Raw genomic sequence first — 17,588 nt, 5'->3', positions numbered from 1 at the left:
TTTCTGTTAATTGAAACCAAAATAATACAGATGTAACCTGGAGGACAGACAGTGCTGAGTGTCTTCATTGCTGCGCATTATCTCCTGTATTTTACAGTTATTCATTTTTGTTGCTGTGGTCCTATTCTTGGGACCCGTAACACTCACACTGCAGTTCCTGATTTATGACCTTTACCATTAGTTTCTACATCATTTATGTCTTTGTTAATTAGTTAATAAGTAATAAGAAGCTCCTTCCGTGCAGTCATGTTTTGCGTCTGATGTTATCTGACATGACTAAACTCAATCAAAAGCAGCTACAAGCAGCTGAGATAAACTGTGAACCTGCAGGCAGCAGCTGACATTTATAAAAAGCTGATAGAATATTATCAGATGATGTGGATGAAACATTTCTTTCAGATGAACATCTTTAATATCAGAATGAATGAATCAGTTCCAGGCTGAACGATGAAGCGCAGCATACAGAAACACAACTGAATTTATGTACTCCATTCGCTGAAAACAGCTAGCTGCTAATGCTGGGTGATCAGGACAGACCAAGAGACAGCTAGTCCTATTGCATTTCAGGTACAGCTCAGCTCATCAGGCCCCCTCCCACTGGTGCCGCTCATTGCCTGAGCGTATGTGTGGGGTTTTACCTGGAGCCCTGTGACGATCACGTCATTTATCCTGGTGTTCTGTTCCAGGTCTGCAACCCTGCTCTCCAAAAAGGTGAACCGCTCATCCTCCTCGGCATTCTGGATGCAGAGCGTTTTTACCTCCTCCACCAGCTCCAGTATACCTCTCTGCTGCATCCTGAAAGCAGAGATTGTCCTCCTGCAAGAAAGCCAAGCGACTTTTTAATGTCGTCGACCTCCTTAGCCGTCTGAGCCTTTTTTGGTCACGTGATCAGCTGTTTGCCAGTTGGCTGTCAGCTTAGCCAGCTGTTAGCTTAGCGGCCAGCTTGATTGTGAAATGATCACAGAGACACAAAACAACCACAAAGAGACACAAAAACACCAACTTGACTCTCAGTCTGTGTTCAGACGTCTGATGGTCCGTCCACGTCCTCCCACAAATCCAGAGTGATTCTCCATTTTCAGTGTGCTGCTCAGTTGCTAACGACATTGTCAGCTTTGACACGACACGTCGGCCTCAAACAACTGTTTATCTTCGATGATGTGATGAAAACATTGCCCGTGCTGAATAGAGCGCTTTCGATACTGAGGCCAAAGGTCCCAACGTCACTGCAGGAATCAAGGCCTTCAGTAAAGAAAGACATAAACAGCAGCATTTCAAGACAGAGTTTAGCCGTCCTGAGTCCCAACAACTGGGACATGTTCGGCAGAGCAGGAATAGAAGCTCAGTTGAAACAGGTGGTGGAACTGAAGACTTGGCTACAAAGAGCCCAGGAAGGCATTGTCTCTCTGGAGACAAAGAACAAAGAACTCTCTGAACACGCTGCAAATCAGGAGACAAAGATCCAGCAGCTCTCTGAACACACTGTGAATCAGGAGACAGAAATCCAGCAGCTCCAAGCCTGTCTGGAGTCTGAGGAAAATGAGAACATGACTCAGAGGAAATAAATCAAATATTTGATTCTGGAGCTGGACAAAGCTAAGAAAACGACCAATTACTGTAACGATCTGTACCACTGAGAGTCATGCATACAGAGGACTGACAATGGAAGATGGACCTGGAGGAAGATGGAACTCAACAGCTGCAGTCTGAGCTGAGCCACAGAAAACTGCTGGTTAAAGAGGAAAAGCAACTGAGAAGAGAGCTCAACAAGCTTCGTACCAAGAGCTCCAACAGCGGTGCAAGATACAGCGCAGAAAACAAAAAAAGTGGCAACTGCAGAGAGAAATCAGTTCCATGCATCAAAGTGTACCTGAGCAGACTGAGCTCTTTCAAAGTCTGCTGGCTGAGCAGCAACACTTAACAGCAGCATCAGACTCATGCAACTAGCTGTATCTGAGATAGAGAAGTCCAGCAGGAGTTGGAGGAACTGAAACAGCAACTCCACCCACAGAGCTCTCTGAATACTGAGAAGGACATCAGTCAGCCCATCCACACTGAAGAGCCACAACTTCTCCTCCGTATTTCCCACCAAGAGCAGGTACAACATCTGAACGAGGAGCTGGACTGAGTGGAACCCTGAGGTCAACAGCAGAACGATCTGCTCCGTAAACAGGCAATCGAGTATCTAAAGGAGAGACAATGGAGGCTGCAAACAGCTGCAGAAAACAAATGTAATACTAGACTTGGGATTTGTGCCTTAGATATTATTTCATTAATTATTTAGTCAGATATTTTGTTATTTTATGTTTACTTCTTGCCCTGCTCTATGTCCCAAATGTTGGTTCCTACTTTCTATTATATTTGCTATAACCTACTAAAATAAATAAAATAAACTTTGTGAAACTGTCCTGCAGTTTTGGTGAGTTTATTAGCACGGAAGATAGCAAAATATAACAAGAACATAAGATAATTGTAACCCGCCTGACCCATAGCACTGGAGGCAGGTGAGCCAAACAACTCTTTAGGGTTACACAAAGAAGCTGAATGAAGGAACTGCTGCTGGGCCAAGAAAAAGACACAAAGAACCAGCCGGAAGCTTTAAATGCTTCATAGGAGTCCATCCAGCAGAGCTACAGAGTTCAGAAGCAATCTGTTTAAGCAATCTCTTTATAACTAAAGCCAAGGAGAAAGGTAGTGACATTAAAAGGGCACTGTTCCCTCTTTCTCTTAAGGTCAGCACAATTTTAGCTTCTTATAATGAAATGAAAATGTTCGACTGCATTAACTGAAGCTTAAAACTTCAGCATGTGGAAAACAGCCCATGTAGATACAGTCAGTCGGTTTCAACTTGGGGAAAAAAGACTTTAAAACATCTTATTTTCACATTGTGTTGAACGCCTGTGTACCGTGTACGGTAGCCTGCATGTAAAGCATTTAGGAAACAGCGTTAATTGTAAAGTTAAAGTGAGGAGTGTTGTCAGTTTATAGAAGCTATTATGTGACACGAACGAGTCAGTCATTTAAACAGCTCTTTTAAGTGAGCCGTTCGTATGTGCAAATCGCTCATGCTTTCTTCACGTCACCTGTGTCCCCCACGAGTCCGAACTGTCCACGCTGCCTTAACATGAACGACTAATGACGTCTCTGAGTGTGAGTTGTCCACAGCACGCTCCATTCACATGAACACAATTATACATGCGCAGCTGACTTACAGGAGCGTGAGCCCCACCCAAGACCGCATTGAGCTTTCTTTTAAAAAACTTTCCAATGGCAGCTTGGATAAAAGCGTGGTTGTGTGCAAACTGTGCATTTGTATTGCTAGCTATTGAAGTGAGCTGTAGCACAATAATTACATTTCAAAGTATGATCTTCAGACACTGATAAATCCATCTTTTCCGTTTGGTTGTAAGCAGTTAAAACTCTAGCTGTTGATTCGAACTGTCACTGGTGCGCAATGAATTATGGGATATGCTGGGCTGCTAAAGATCCACTGATTAAATGAAGGATGCATTCATCGGCTACATTTGAAGGAGTATTCATGTCTTAATGAAACCTTCTTTGCTTTCACATGTAGCCTTTGAATTGGGACACAACTTCTAACATTACATAGTCCATGGAGGCAGCCGTGTTTGATACTAAACTTAGAAGAAGGATTTGTTGCTATGGTGATTCCTGCCTTTTAGGTCAGTGGAAAGAGGGGACAAAGGGCAGAAGCTAGGATTTACCTTCTTGAACAGTCACAGCTCAAAAACTATAAACTGTATTGAAAAAAATCTTAAATCGTGTCAAGCACAATCTTGTTTTGAACACACATGTTATTGTCATGTACGTATTTGGCGGCAGGTTAGAGAAATTCAACGTTTTACATTTTCGTATGAAATTTTGGAGCTCAGATATAATGAGACTCAATTACAGTTTTGATTGTGCACTGTTCTCTACTCTCAGGCTACTTATGAAAAAACTTTTAGTCTGCTGGTAATGAGAGTTACACCGGGTGAAAGAAGACAGAAATGCCAAAATTTCTATGTAGAAATTGTATAGGGAGAGGGATCAAGCTTAACTGCACCATTTTTTCATAAATCTTTTCAGGTCAAAACTTATCACACCCTAACTGACGGAAAGTTCAGGATTTTCATAAAATTCATAAAACTTAAACTGCGACTGCGTAAAAACCATAAAAGATATAAAAACACAGATTTAGAAGAAAAACATTAAAATCCTTGTGACCCCTTTAAACTTTGAATGAAGTTTCTACTGTAATGTATAACAGGGCTACAGGAATCTAAAGGTGGCTTGATTTTGGCAACTGTCTGACTCCCTATTCATTCTAATAGGGATGTTAACACAGTTTTTACGAATTTCGTAAAAACCGTACAAAGAACCGCTAAGAAAAGACAACACACCATTACCAATCAAGCTGCACATCTCATATATAACCTGTGTGGGTTTTCTTAAAGCTGTGGGACGAGTTAGGCGCCAAAAATCTTGTTGGAAGAATCTAGAATAACAATAAGCCCAAGCAACAGCAATAAGCTTGCCTCAACGCTTATACATTGGCACTTTTAATAAATCTGTAAATCTGTTCTGCTAACTCTCAAGCTAACTCTGACGCAACAAAATGATTTTCGCAGTAGCTCTCTATGTTCTCTACATGCTGGGACATATAGCCTGGTTTCTCTCTAAATAAAGTGATGCGAAAGAGCTAAAAAAAAAACAACGCAGCATCCTGTCTGATGAATAACTGTTACAGAGTCCCACATATCTCTCCCACGTTCAGGCCTGGCTCACAAGTTTCTCTGATGAGTTTACAGCGTGAAAACAAATGAGAGAAGTTGGAGTTTTCATGAAGATGACTCGGATGCAGAAACAAGTGATGAAAATTCATCATTTCAGCTCGTGGGACACATCCATCCGCTGCTGATTTCAGAGTTTTGGGAGCCCAGAGAAATTTTGTATTATTATGAAATGTTTGAATAATCCACTTTCACCAACAAACAGCTCAGCACTGTCCAACGATGTAAGAGAAAAATGTGCATAACGGATTCATAAAATCATGCAAAAGGCTTCTATGTGGTAAGAACTCAGCAGCACAGTAGCAGACAGCAGTTTCTACCATCAGAGTTTCATACTCTGTGGTTTACTGCTTCACAAGGAGGCTCTGACGTTTCAACACGATCTACACTGTGTCTTCATCTGCCTGGATTGTTTCTCTGCAGCTATAAAGCGGTGAGTCAAAGTTCAGTCAGACGGCTCATTTCACAGCCTTACGATAACGTGCTTCGCCTCATTTCACGGAGACGTGAACGGGTCTGACTGCAGCATCAAACACAAAGACTCTGTTCATGATGTGAGTGTCCACAGCAGCGGAAGACACAGTAAACCCACACAACATTCATGTACAGCACTGAACAGGACACTGACAGCGAGAACAAAACAACACAAACAGTACATGAGAAGCAACAGAACCAGCACACAGTTTTCTGCACGATTCTCAAATTTTGTATTGCACGTCAGCCTTTCCACAGACGATGGTTAGATGAGTTTAATTATGTGTAAATTTTAACCCTATGAACCAACCAGCAGGTTAGAATGACCTCTTATCTTAGAAAGAAAAACATCTATCTGACATCATTTAACAGCAAGAAACTGTCAAAACAGAAAAAGTCATTGGATTTGAAATACCTGACAGTTTTGGAGCTGATCACGTGTGACGGGAACCAAATCTCAGCTTAAATCACTATATTCTACGTGTCGCATTCTTAAAAATCTCCCAAAATAGTGAAAAATTCTGAGCTTTCAGCGGAACTGTAGGCAGCGTTTCCACAGAGCGGAGAAGAGAAGAGACGACAAGAGGAAAATAAAGGCAGCATGTCTCAAAAGCAGTGTACAGAGGAGCAAGTAGTTGAAAGATACATTCAGCATGGTGAAACATCTTTCTACAGTTGATGAGCAGAGCGGAAAATGTTGAGTTTGCAGTGAGTATAAATGTAAATAGTTAAATATCTATAGTATGTTGCAACATAACAACCCCAAAGAGTTAAAACTGTCACAAAGAGACATATAAAACAAACAAAATAAGACCTAAAACGGCAAGATCAAAATGCAAAACTACACAAGGGAGACAAAGATGAGAAAAAATTGCTACTAAAAAAAGAAAAATGTTTTGAAGAGACACAAAACAACAGGAAGTAGTCTCGCAGAATATACAAACTCTGTAAAAATTTAAAGAGCTAAATATCTGTAGTATGCAAAGCCTCTATTCCAGTGTTAGAAAACTGGCGGTCACATGATGATTCCTATTTTTAAAATTTTGGTAAAATAACTAATTAATTCGCCTTTCCCTCCGTGATTTGTGTCATTCTAACTGTGTCTTACTGCAGAGAAGACATTTCTGAGATCTCTCTCCTTCCAGTCATGATTGTGCCGTTTCCAGAGGGGCAGGACTTTATATTGTGGTGCAAAATGAGCCAACAGGGTTAAAAAAGTCTGAATACGCACATTGCTCCTAATGCATCTGTGAATATAAATTCAGCCCTTTTAAACTTCATATTTGAAGCTTTTTGTTCAGACAGTGAGTTAAATTAGCTCACCGAGATTTGGAACAACTGGTCCAATTTTCAGGTCCATTTTATGCTCCTTTAAATTTCTACTCTTCAGTATTTCAGACTGAAACTCTCTTTTATCTGATAACTTCGGCGACTAAGGAACTAAGTAAACTTACGTTCAGCACATGAATTATGATGCAGTTCTTCGAGTAAAGCGGATGAATTAGTTCTACCTCGGTCACCGATAACATTAAAATTCTGCTTACATGTTAATGTGGCATCAATAATTGAAAATATAATAACTCTGTTCTTTTACTCCAGACATGTTGAAGATTGTCACAGTCACAGACATAGTTACGGTTCATTCAGTGATGTTTTTCTTATATGAATTCATCAAATAAGAAGTGAAGAGCATTGACATTTCAGGAAAGAATCATCCTTTGTTGTGCGCTAGCTGCAGGAGTTGCTTTGTGGTTCTCTTCCTTTTCAATTTACAAGATTAAAACTAAAAAAAAAAAAAGTCTATAAATTATTAACAATAATAATCATTAAGACCCTCTGGGTCTCAGTGGATGATTTTTTATTCAAGCTTACAGAGAGCTGATTAATGAATCCCTGATCTGTCTGATCTCTGACCAGTGAGACTGCTGTTTGCACTCAGTTTGATTGTTTGTTTGTTTGTTTTAGGGAGTAACATAATGCTGACCTGAAGACAGCGTGTCATCTTCTCTTCATTGATCTGTGATCAGCTCTGACAAGTTGGAAGACAGTGCAGGTATTTACAGATCGATGCTGCCATCTAGTGGCAGTCTGCAGAACTGTTTGTTTCCCTTCTACAGCTTCAGAGCTGTCCAAGTTGTTTTTTATTCAGTCTCTGATAGCAAATTGTGCATGTTCTCAGGTCTGAACCAAGTTCAAACGAAACATTAAATGTGCATTTGACATAATGTTGAGATTGGAACTAGATTTACCTCAACTGTAGCTGCTGAAACCCAGCATAAAACCGTTCTGTCTTAGTTTTTTTAGTACTCTGAACTGCCTTTGTGCGTCAAATGTTATCTACAAATAAACTGCAGCCTCCAAAAAGAAGTTCAACGGCCTCCGATTAAAGCAAACAGGATCATATTTGTGTTTATATTCTTCTGTAATTCAGACTGGATGAAAGTAGAGGCCCTGTTCAGAACATCAGCTCGTCCACTATGTGGTAAATCATTTTGTAATGCTGTTCAGTTTCTCTTCTATAAATGTAACCGCTACAGAGGCACTACAAAATCACGAAGAGGCACCAAATTTTAGCGTACGGCAGATCGATTGAATTACATCAGTTATGCATTGCAGTCCAGAGGAGGAGCCGCTAGATGTGCAGCTGATGGAGTAACAAGATATTCTGTACAAGTCAAAGCAGCATTTTTTACTACTGTACTTTGCATTACAGGATGCAGAGAACAGTGACTATCAGCGTGAGCAGAGTGCAGCAGAGATCATGACTTCAACTCGAACCACTTGAACTATTGACGTTTATCGGAAGAGATACTTGAGCTTAACCTGAGATCATTCAATTTCACATCACACTGCTCATAGTGTTGTGTTTCCTCAGCTGAACTCCTGAAGATAACTTTATACAGACGTGAACAAGGCTTCCATACACTTGCAAAGACCATGTATATCATGGAGTCACAGGAGTCTCTAGTTTGTAATGACTCCTATAACTCTAAATTTTCTATGATTGATTGATTCGAACACATGCATCTTTGTCACAATAAACAACCATGCATTTTGGTTCTATCGTAAACTTATTACAGGTCTTCTTGAAATGTGACAAAATCTGCTGGGTCAAAAAAATACTTACAGGAATGCAAATATTTCATTAAATGTCCTTTGGCCATTTTTACGTCAAGTAAGCTCTACTGTTATGTGTCTCCAAGCTTCTGGTTGCATCTTTGACCACTTCTCTTGATAGAATTGTGAAGCGCAGTTCAATTATATTTGTTGGCTTTCTGACAGATTTGTTTCTTTATCACAGTCCACAGGTTCTTGATGGGGTTTAAGTCAGGACTTTGGGGTCAGTAAATAACCTTAATTCTAGACTGGTTTAACCATTGTTTTACCACAATGATGTCTTTGGGGTCATTGTCTCGTTGGAACACCCAACTTTGGCCAAGACTCAGTCTTCTGGCTGATGATTTTAAGTTATCTCAAAGAATGTGAAAGTAATTCTCCTCCTACTTCTTATTCCATTTACTTTGTATAAACCTCCATTTCCACTGGCACCAAAACAGGTCCAGAGCATAATACTATCACCAGCATGCTTGATGGTAGGCTTGGTGTTCTTGGGGTTAAAGGCCTCACCGTCTCTCCTCCAAACATGTTTGTGCACGCTGTGGCCAAATAGCTAAATATCTGTTTCATTAAAACAAAACTTTCCTCCAGAAGACAATTTCTTTGTTCACGTGCTCAGCAGCAAACTTCAGATGCCACTATTTAGAGGAAGTGCTTCCTTCTTGCACAGCATTTTTCATAAAGTGTAGTGCTTTGAAAAACACACTTGTACATTCAGATTTAGATATGAGATTTGAATAATACTTTAAAATGTTATAGTCATATATATATATATATATATATATATATATATATATATATATATATATATATATATATATATATATATATATATATAATGTTATAGAGATAAAGTTTTGCATTATTATTAACAAAAGCAATAAGTACTTTTCATCTTATTATTATTTTTCATTAATAAAAGCTAAATCAAGTGCTTTGTAAATGTTCTATCTTTGGATCTGATGACAAAACAGTGATCTCCTCCCAAGTGCACCTTTAGTAACTGTCCCACAGCTCCCGTCCGCCCCTTAAAACCCTAATGCAACAGACTGAAAACAAAGACAGTAATGACAGCATTCTGCAGTGGATGAATGTTCAGGGTTAGCATGTAAATTGATCCACCCTATACGAACCAACTGTCCCAAACACTAAATTACAGATGGACATGAGATAGACATGGAAGAGGAGCCAACATGACAACAGTGCAGGAACAAAAAACAGCTCAGTGCTGCTCCGACATCAGAAAAGGTTGGTATGATGATGCCAAATACTTCCAATGCAGATGCCGAAGAAAACGTTTTGCACTAAATGGTGCTGCATGGTGTTTAAGACTTGTTGTGTTAAAGTGTTGATTTGATCTACTCACAGCTCTTCTCCATCTGTAGCCTTGACGTCCTGCACCAGATAAACTGAACCAAAACTCCCTCGGCCCAGACTCTGCAGGATGTTGTATCACTTAGCAACCAAACCACCACTGCCACCAGCAGGGATCGAAGTCTGGCCCCCCTCCACCTCCTGGAACCTGGGCATCCTGTGGACTCACCTGCGGCCGGAGGACAGTGGACTCAGAGATGCTGACAACAATAAACCAACAAGGGGACACAAAACAAGATCAAGGAGACACAAAGTGTCCTCAGAGCAGCTGATTTCAGTGTGTTCTGTTGGAGGGTTTACATGACCTGCCCTTTGTCTCATGATCTGCTCATGTTGATATGGGTCTGATCCACACAGGTACATAATCATTGGAAAATTAAAACAAAGTTTAAGCTGTGGCACCTTTTGGTTCTCTGCTGTTTCACTGCAAGAAGAACTGGTAAAGTTAGATGTGTGAGGAGGTGGCAGTTGTATATGCATTTTTTAATATTGCCCATCAACCCACCTTAAGCAAATTTTTTTTTGTACATTGAAATTTGAGGCTGTTTGAACAACAACATCTCAGGAATAATTACACATACAAACCTGAAAAGTTAACTCTTATTTCTCTTGCTATTTTTTTTTTTTTACAGTTATTCTCAATCTGATATTGGCAAAGTCCCATATTTGAGCTTATATTAGTAAAAACAACAATGCAGAAGTGTGATCAGCAATTGAAGCTAATAGAACTTTGAAAGACGTTCATTAACGTAGAGGATTGCATTTGTCCGATAAAGGAACTCGGAGTTTGGAGAGTTCAGTATTTTTTAAAAAATTTCAGTCTGTCAGTTATTCATTAAACAAACATACATTAATGTCACATGAACGACCCGTTACCCGGTAGTTTATCAGCTGCTTCTGTCCGTTAATGAGGTCGTTAATCCACGAAATTGATCATTTCCGATAATGAACGCACCGGCTGAGTAAAGTCAGAAGTCGACGCTTCTTCTCGTTTTAGTTTTTAGATGAAGCTGCGTCGGTCAAATTAACTAAAGTGACGTGGGGGTTGTGTTGTTTACCTGCAGCAGGTCTGGACGCAGCACTTGCGCGTTTGATCCCGTTTCATTGGAGATGAAAGTCTACACACACCGCGGCTACACTGACTTTGCTTTAAACACACTTAATACAAATACATAAGAGCTTGTACTCACAGCAGAAGTCGTGCGGTGATAAAAACGGCAGAACCTGGAGCATCTGTTCATGTTGTTTCTGCAGGAAGCAAACAGCGACATTAGAAAATCGATATGTGAAAGGTGTCAATAGTTACTGATAATTCTAGGATTGTACAAAATTACTGGGACTTTGACAAAATAAAAATAGAAGTGAAAATAATTATTGATGTCTACTGGAGTCAAACTTAATTTCTAATTGAAATCACAGTTTGAAACAATGTAATTAGTATTATTGTAGCACATTATTTTTTAAAAATATCATTATTCCTTTATTTGGGTTGATTGCAGAATGTGTATTACTGCGTAGAGAGAGCGATTTTTTTTACTGGAATCTTTTAATTTGTCATGATCATTTAACTAAACACAGTCACAGTTTTTATTTACACTATGTTGTCTATTTACCATTTAAACATCCATGTTTGAAGTCATTTCTGTATTTAAGTTCTCATCTATGCATTAGAATAAAGAGCAGTTAATATTTCTATGTGTTAAAGCTTAATAACATTTTAAATCTATTTTACAATAAATATAGAACTGAAACTGTAAATATGTCATATTTATTTAAGTCCTGGTCTCCTGCTTGGACTGTCAGCGACCTCTTCCCCTCCATGCTAACCTTTTCTCCAGTCACCGTCATCAGCTGGGTGTAGGGTTGCCACCCGTCCCTTAAAATACGGAATCGTCCTTTATTTGACAATTAATTGCTGCGTCCCACATTGAATCAATACGGGACGCAAATTGTTCCGTATTTTCATAAACGTCCCGTACACATTTGTCACACACTCATCAAAACTGTATGAGGAACAAAATAAAACACAGGAAATCTTTAGGGCAGCCAATTTCAACTTCGTAGGTAAGTAAATAAATCAATAAATACATGCACACGCACATAAATAAGTCAATACATTATGTTAAGATTTAGATGAAAAAAAGTAGAGAATTTCTTTATACAGCATTCTGCATTCAGTTTATGTTTTTGCAGAATCCAGTATTGCACACTGGTTGGTCATTACATTTTATTTCATTAGTATGGTTTCACTGCTTAAAAAGATACCACCTCTTTTCAGACTGAACCTGTGATAATAAAACAATACAAAACTCTTAATTTCATATTAATACACAACTTAAAGCTTTAAGTAAGGCTAAGTGCTTTTTCAAAATTAAATATAACACTCCTTGGGTGGCAGTGGCCCCGAGTTCAGTAAAGGCATTCCTGCAGCTTGAAAGACAGCTACTTTAGATAAATCTGGGCTTGTAGCACATTGTCCACCTTGCAACGATGGGAAAGAGGCATTGTTTATGTTTTGACAAAATATATCAATGAGTTACTGATGCTGGAAGTCTGCAGATCCTGGGGGCAGAACCTGGAGAGGGGCACAGAACTTGAGACGGGAGCAGAACTTGGACACGGGCAAAGTACCTGAGCGCAGAACCTGGACACGGGAGCAACCTGGACGCAGAACCTGGAGACGGGACCAGAATCTGGAGACGGGCGCAGAACATGGAGACGGGTGCAGAACATGGGGACGGGCGAAGAACATGGAGATGGGAGCAGATTGTGGGCGCAAAACCTGGAGACGGGAGCAGAACCTGGGGACAGGTGCAGAACATGGGGACGGGCGAAGAACCGGGAGACGGTGGCAGAACCTGGAAACAGGTGCAGAAACTGGGGACAGGTGCAGAACATGGAGACAGGAGCAGATCCTGGGGGCAGAACCTGGAGACAGGAGTAGAACCTGGGGACAGGTGCTCAACCTGGGCACAAAACCTGGAGACGGGAGAAAAACCTGGGCGCAAAACCTAGAGACGGGAGCAGAACCTGGGGACGGGTGCAGAACCTGGAGACGGGCACAGAACCTGGAGACGGGCACAGAACCTGGGGACGGTGGCAGAACCTAGAGACAGGAGCAGAACCAGGGGACGGGTGCAGAACATGGAGACGGGAGCAGATCCTGGGGGCAGAACCTGGAGACAGGAGCAGAACCTGGGGATGGGTGCAGAACATGGAGACGGGTGCTGAACCTGGGCACAAAACCTGGAGACGGGAGAAAAACCTGGGCGCAAAACCTAGAGACAGGAGCAGAACACCTGGGGACGGGCACAAAACATGGAGACGGGGGCAGAACCTCGAGACACGAGCAGAACCTGGAGACGGGCACAGAACCTGGAGACGGTGGCAGAACCTGGAGACGGGTGCAGAACCTGGGGACTCTCCTTGTCTATCTCCTGAGCATCGGTAAAAATCCCTCTGGGCTCTGACGGTTTCTGCAGGAACGTCTGACGCTAAACGTGACAGAGAATAGACCTCAATCTCCAGAATACTGAAACTAAAACACACATTTAACACAATAAACAGATTTTATATCATCAACATTCAGACAAAAAAACTGAAAAAACGGAAACGCACGTTTATCATAAACTTTTTCTCTTCATGATGCACAGAAATCAGGATTCAACTCAGATTCAGCTGAACAGAATATAAAACAAACTGCAGTCCGTCACTCTGTTTATTCATTTTACAAGTTTCAGGACAGTTTATCATTAGACTCTTTTTTTTTATAATTCTAGAAGTTTAAACAAGAAGATCAGGCCTAAAACTGTTCACAGAAGAACTAAAATGTGTTAAAGATGTTAGAGAGAAGATTCAGTGTGCAAAAATGTAGAAAACCTGTAATCTAGAACTAATACAGGGTGAGCAAATTTGCATAAATTAGAAAAAAATTATATGCATCTATCTTTAACCATTAAATCAGTTTAAGGAACATTTCTTCTGTCTTTAGACTCTTCTTTTCAATTCTAGAAGTTAAACATGTCTAAAACTGATTTAACAAGAAGATCAGACATAAAAACTGTTCACTGAAGAACTAAAACGTGTTAAAGACGTTAGAGAAAAGATGTAAAAATGTTTTTAAAAATTAAACAACTTGTAATGTAGAATTAATATAGAGCAAAAATACTTGCATGTATGCAGTGTGCAAACTTGCCTATATTAGAAAATACATTTGTATGCATCTATCTTTAACCATTAAATCAGTTTTAGGAACATTAGCTTTTTTAAAATTGCAATTCTATAAGTTAAGTGTTTAAAATTCATTTAACAAGAAGGTCAGACATTAAAACTGTTCACTGAAGAATGAAATGTGTTAAAGACGGTATAGAAAAGATAGTGCGCAGAAATGTAGAAAACCTGTAATCTAGAGCAAATATACAGCAAAAATACTTGCATGTATGCAGCATGCAAACTTGAATAAATCATCTTGAACTATTTAATCAGTTTTAGGAAAGTTTCTTTCAGATTCAGACAATTATTTCTTTCAATTTTAAACATTAAAGATGTTTAAAACGGACATTCAGACTATTTGGATGATGTTCATTTTGTCGTTAACTATCATAGGATAACGTTATTTCTTTTACACCAACAACTCAAAGTAAAGATGGTTTTACCATCTGTCAGACCGGTCACCTGATAAAAAAGGACACGTCAGCACACGTCAGATGACGCTCTGAAGAGGACTGCAGTTGCAGTTGAAACATATCAGCTAAGGTAAAACCATCTTTACTTTGACTTGTCGGTGTATAAGAAATAACGTTATCCTATGATAGTTAACGACAAAATGAACATCATCCAAATATTACGAGGAAGACTGAATAAAGACTGTGTCATAATATTCCGCCGTTTGGAAAAGAAACGAGCACGCCACAGAAACCACCTCACATTCAATCTCCGATGCAGAGACGAGGACATAACACCGAGAAGCCTCAACATTAGGAACCCCATCCCAACAAAAAATGCAGAAAACATGGCTGAATATTTAGAAGAGTTTGAACAGTTGGATGAGGTATTTGGATTTCATGGCCTACATTATGTATTTGAACTGATGAGAAGCTGCAACAGAAGAAGAGAGGGAGAGAATCCACAAATCAAATTCAAATACTACATCAGAGTATTCAGAATCGTCTAAATATTCAGCCATTTCTTCAGAAATAAACTTGCTTTTGATTTCAGGCAAAAATGAAACTCAGTGAATACAGCATGGATCAGCCTGATTTTGGTTCCTATCATTCAGTTTGACCACAGGACAACCCTAAATACAGCCCAGGTTCAAAATTCCCAACGTTTTCCTTTAAGGATAGACAGAAGTTCCATGGGTTCGACAGTTGTCAGAATCAAGATCATGTGAAAAGAGGATGAGGGGAACTCTGAAATTTTTAAAGGCAGCAGGGTCACTGGTCTATCTAAAGGGGACAACTTTTTTTTTAAACAATACACCTGTTAAATTGCAATAATATATAATAATGTGCGCTTTTATTAGTTGAAGAAGTACGTTTTTTCTTCTTCTTGCATAATCAGTCATAAATAAGTTTTGCCCATTTAGAGTGAACTACTAGTGACATTATTAAATTTCTGAATTACATCCAACAAAACAATGATTTCATTTGTCCAATTGTTTTAGGTTCATGGGGAAACCCTGGACATCTTTTTTTTTTTTGTCTGTATTTGTTCTCATTGTTTAACTCCACAAAAGGGGAGTCAACATTGTATGAGATCGATGCATATTTTAGTCTTGCAGCCAAATATTTTAATATTTAGTGCATGTGTGTGACCATCACCAGCCCTCCCTGAAAGCTAAGCAGACATTCTTTATTAGAATTCCCTATTATAAGTCAGGGAGGGCAGCGCTACACCTCAGTGATGTGTGGGGGAAACAAAGACTGGACAGGACGAACAGGGATAGCAATTAACAGGCGGTGCTATTGCAATTAAAGATAGTAAGGTGGTGTGTTATTCCCAACTACTAACTGTCCAACAATAAAAAAATAAATAAATAAAAAAAATTTTTGAAAAAAGAAAAGAAAACCAAACCAGCACAAAAGAAAGAGAGATTCAATAAATAAATAATTAAACAAACGGTACTGAGCACCATAATTGTGGATGTCTTGATAGTATAGAATAGAATAGAATAGGCCAGAAGAGGATACTAGTGCAAGAGAGAATGAGTTTAGGGTAGAGACTCTGGAGAGATTCTCAGCACATTCTGGCGGGTCCCATCATTCGCTGAAATGGGACTCGGCAGTGGCTGGCGAGACCTGATCAAACATGCAAGTGTGAAGGACCCGGAAGCCCAGAACAGCAATCAGGGCAAGGCAGGGCCAAGCCAACAGGGCACCCCTCCCCCCGGGCCGTAGGAGCCACAGGGCGGCACCCCCAGAGAGCCACCGGGGCCACCGTGAACGACGCGAACCCGGAGAACAAGAGGGAGCAGCTACCGACACCCCCAGCGCGCCAAGACCGACCCAGGTGGCCCGGGGCACGAGGACCCACCCACCACCCAAACCCCAACCCCGCCCACCCCAGCCCCCACCGTACCCCCCACCCCACTACCCGACCCGACCCGCCCACCCCCACCCCCTCCCCCTCCCCCGAGGGGGCCAACAGCCCCACGCAGCCAGGAAGCCAGACACAGGGGCCGAGCGGCCCACCGAAGGGGCGGCAACCAGCCCATCACAAGGCAGGCCACCACCTGGAGCCAGTCAGAGGAAATCGGAGCCGGGACCCGATGCGAGTCCAGAGAGTAAAAATGGACAGTGTGGTGGGGCCCGGCGACGCCAACAGGGAGGCACCCCGCATACCCCCCGCACCAGGCCCCAGGTGAGCGCAGTACACCCAGGGCCCCCACACCCCGCAATGCGCCCTGACAACCCACCAGGACAGAGCCACCACATGCCACCAGCTCGCAGTACAGCCACAGCGCCCACCAGGACGGCCAATCCAGCCCCCGCAGCCCACCAAGAGCCATCGCACCAGCCTGGACCCGTCGGGCACGCAGGAGAACCCCCCCAGGCCACAGCTCCCAGGTCCCGGGGACCCCCCAGCCACAGCAACACGGATGATAGTCCACCCCCGCCACCCCATAGCCATAAGGGGGCCGGGTCCCACCAGCGAGGCCATATTAGTGAAATCTCCCCCATTACTCCCTGTTAATATGTCTCCCGATCCCAGACTGGAGACATTATCCCTGCACCGTGGTAGTATAACCCTGAGTGTCATGTGGTGCATTAAAAGTGGGGAGGCTGGGCGAGGCGTCCGGGGGCAGGCCAGAGGACCACAGAGGATGGCTACTCTGCAGCCTACCCTGGCCCAAGTTCCCCGAGCCGTCCCAGACCTACCCCCAAGGTGTGAGTGTATGTGGTGCATTAAAAACAAATCAGAGAGCAGGGGAGGCAAGCAAGAGGGTGATGGGGAAGAGACAAGGCCGTAGAGCCCTGCCATCCGCCCCACCACAGAGCCCATCGTTCCTGCCCCCACCTGCTCTCAGGGCCCTAACTGTCATGTCCCTATATGTGCCTAAGAGTAACTATATACAGTGATGTGTGAAGTATGTGAAGTGCACAGTAAGAGGCAGTCTGGTGTGGATCCGGCCCATGAGGACAGAGCAGCGGGGGAGACAGGTAGTAAGACCACCGGTACTGATGCAGAGGGCCCCCAGAGCCCAGAGGCAAGAGGCCAAGGTGGGCCCACCCGAACCCGACTGGCCCAGCCAGCACCAAAACCCCCAGAAGTCGCAGCACTAGACCAGCGCCCCGGCAGACGCCATAGCCCCACCACGGGCCAGCCGCA

General features: G+C 41.9%; 1 protein-coding gene across 1 annotated transcript in view; it reads right to left on the bottom strand.

Moving 5' to 3' along the window:
• nek11 (NIMA-related kinase 11) overlaps nt 1-14,364 on the bottom strand; it is a 127,516-nt gene extending 113,152 nt beyond the window's left edge. Inside the window, exons 1-3 of the mRNA XM_055013743.1 lie at nt 12,390-14,364; nt 10,949-11,006; nt 9,751-9,927 (exon numbers count right to left, since the gene is read on the bottom strand). The gene's annotated coding sequence lies outside the window, so the exon portion shown is untranslated. The remainder of the gene's footprint in view (nt 1-9,750; nt 9,928-10,948; nt 11,007-12,389) is intronic.
• Between the last annotated feature and the right edge of the window lie 3,224 nt (nt 14,365-17,588).

Source organism: Amphiprion ocellaris, chromosome 9 (assembly GCF_022539595.1).
Source record: "Amphiprion ocellaris isolate individual 3 ecotype Okinawa chromosome 9, ASM2253959v1, whole genome shotgun sequence".
NCBI classification, from domain to species: Eukaryota; Metazoa; Chordata; class Actinopteri; family Pomacentridae; genus Amphiprion; species Amphiprion ocellaris.
Note: the sequence above shows the minus strand (reverse complement) of the source record. Positions and strands in the feature narration are given on the sequence as shown.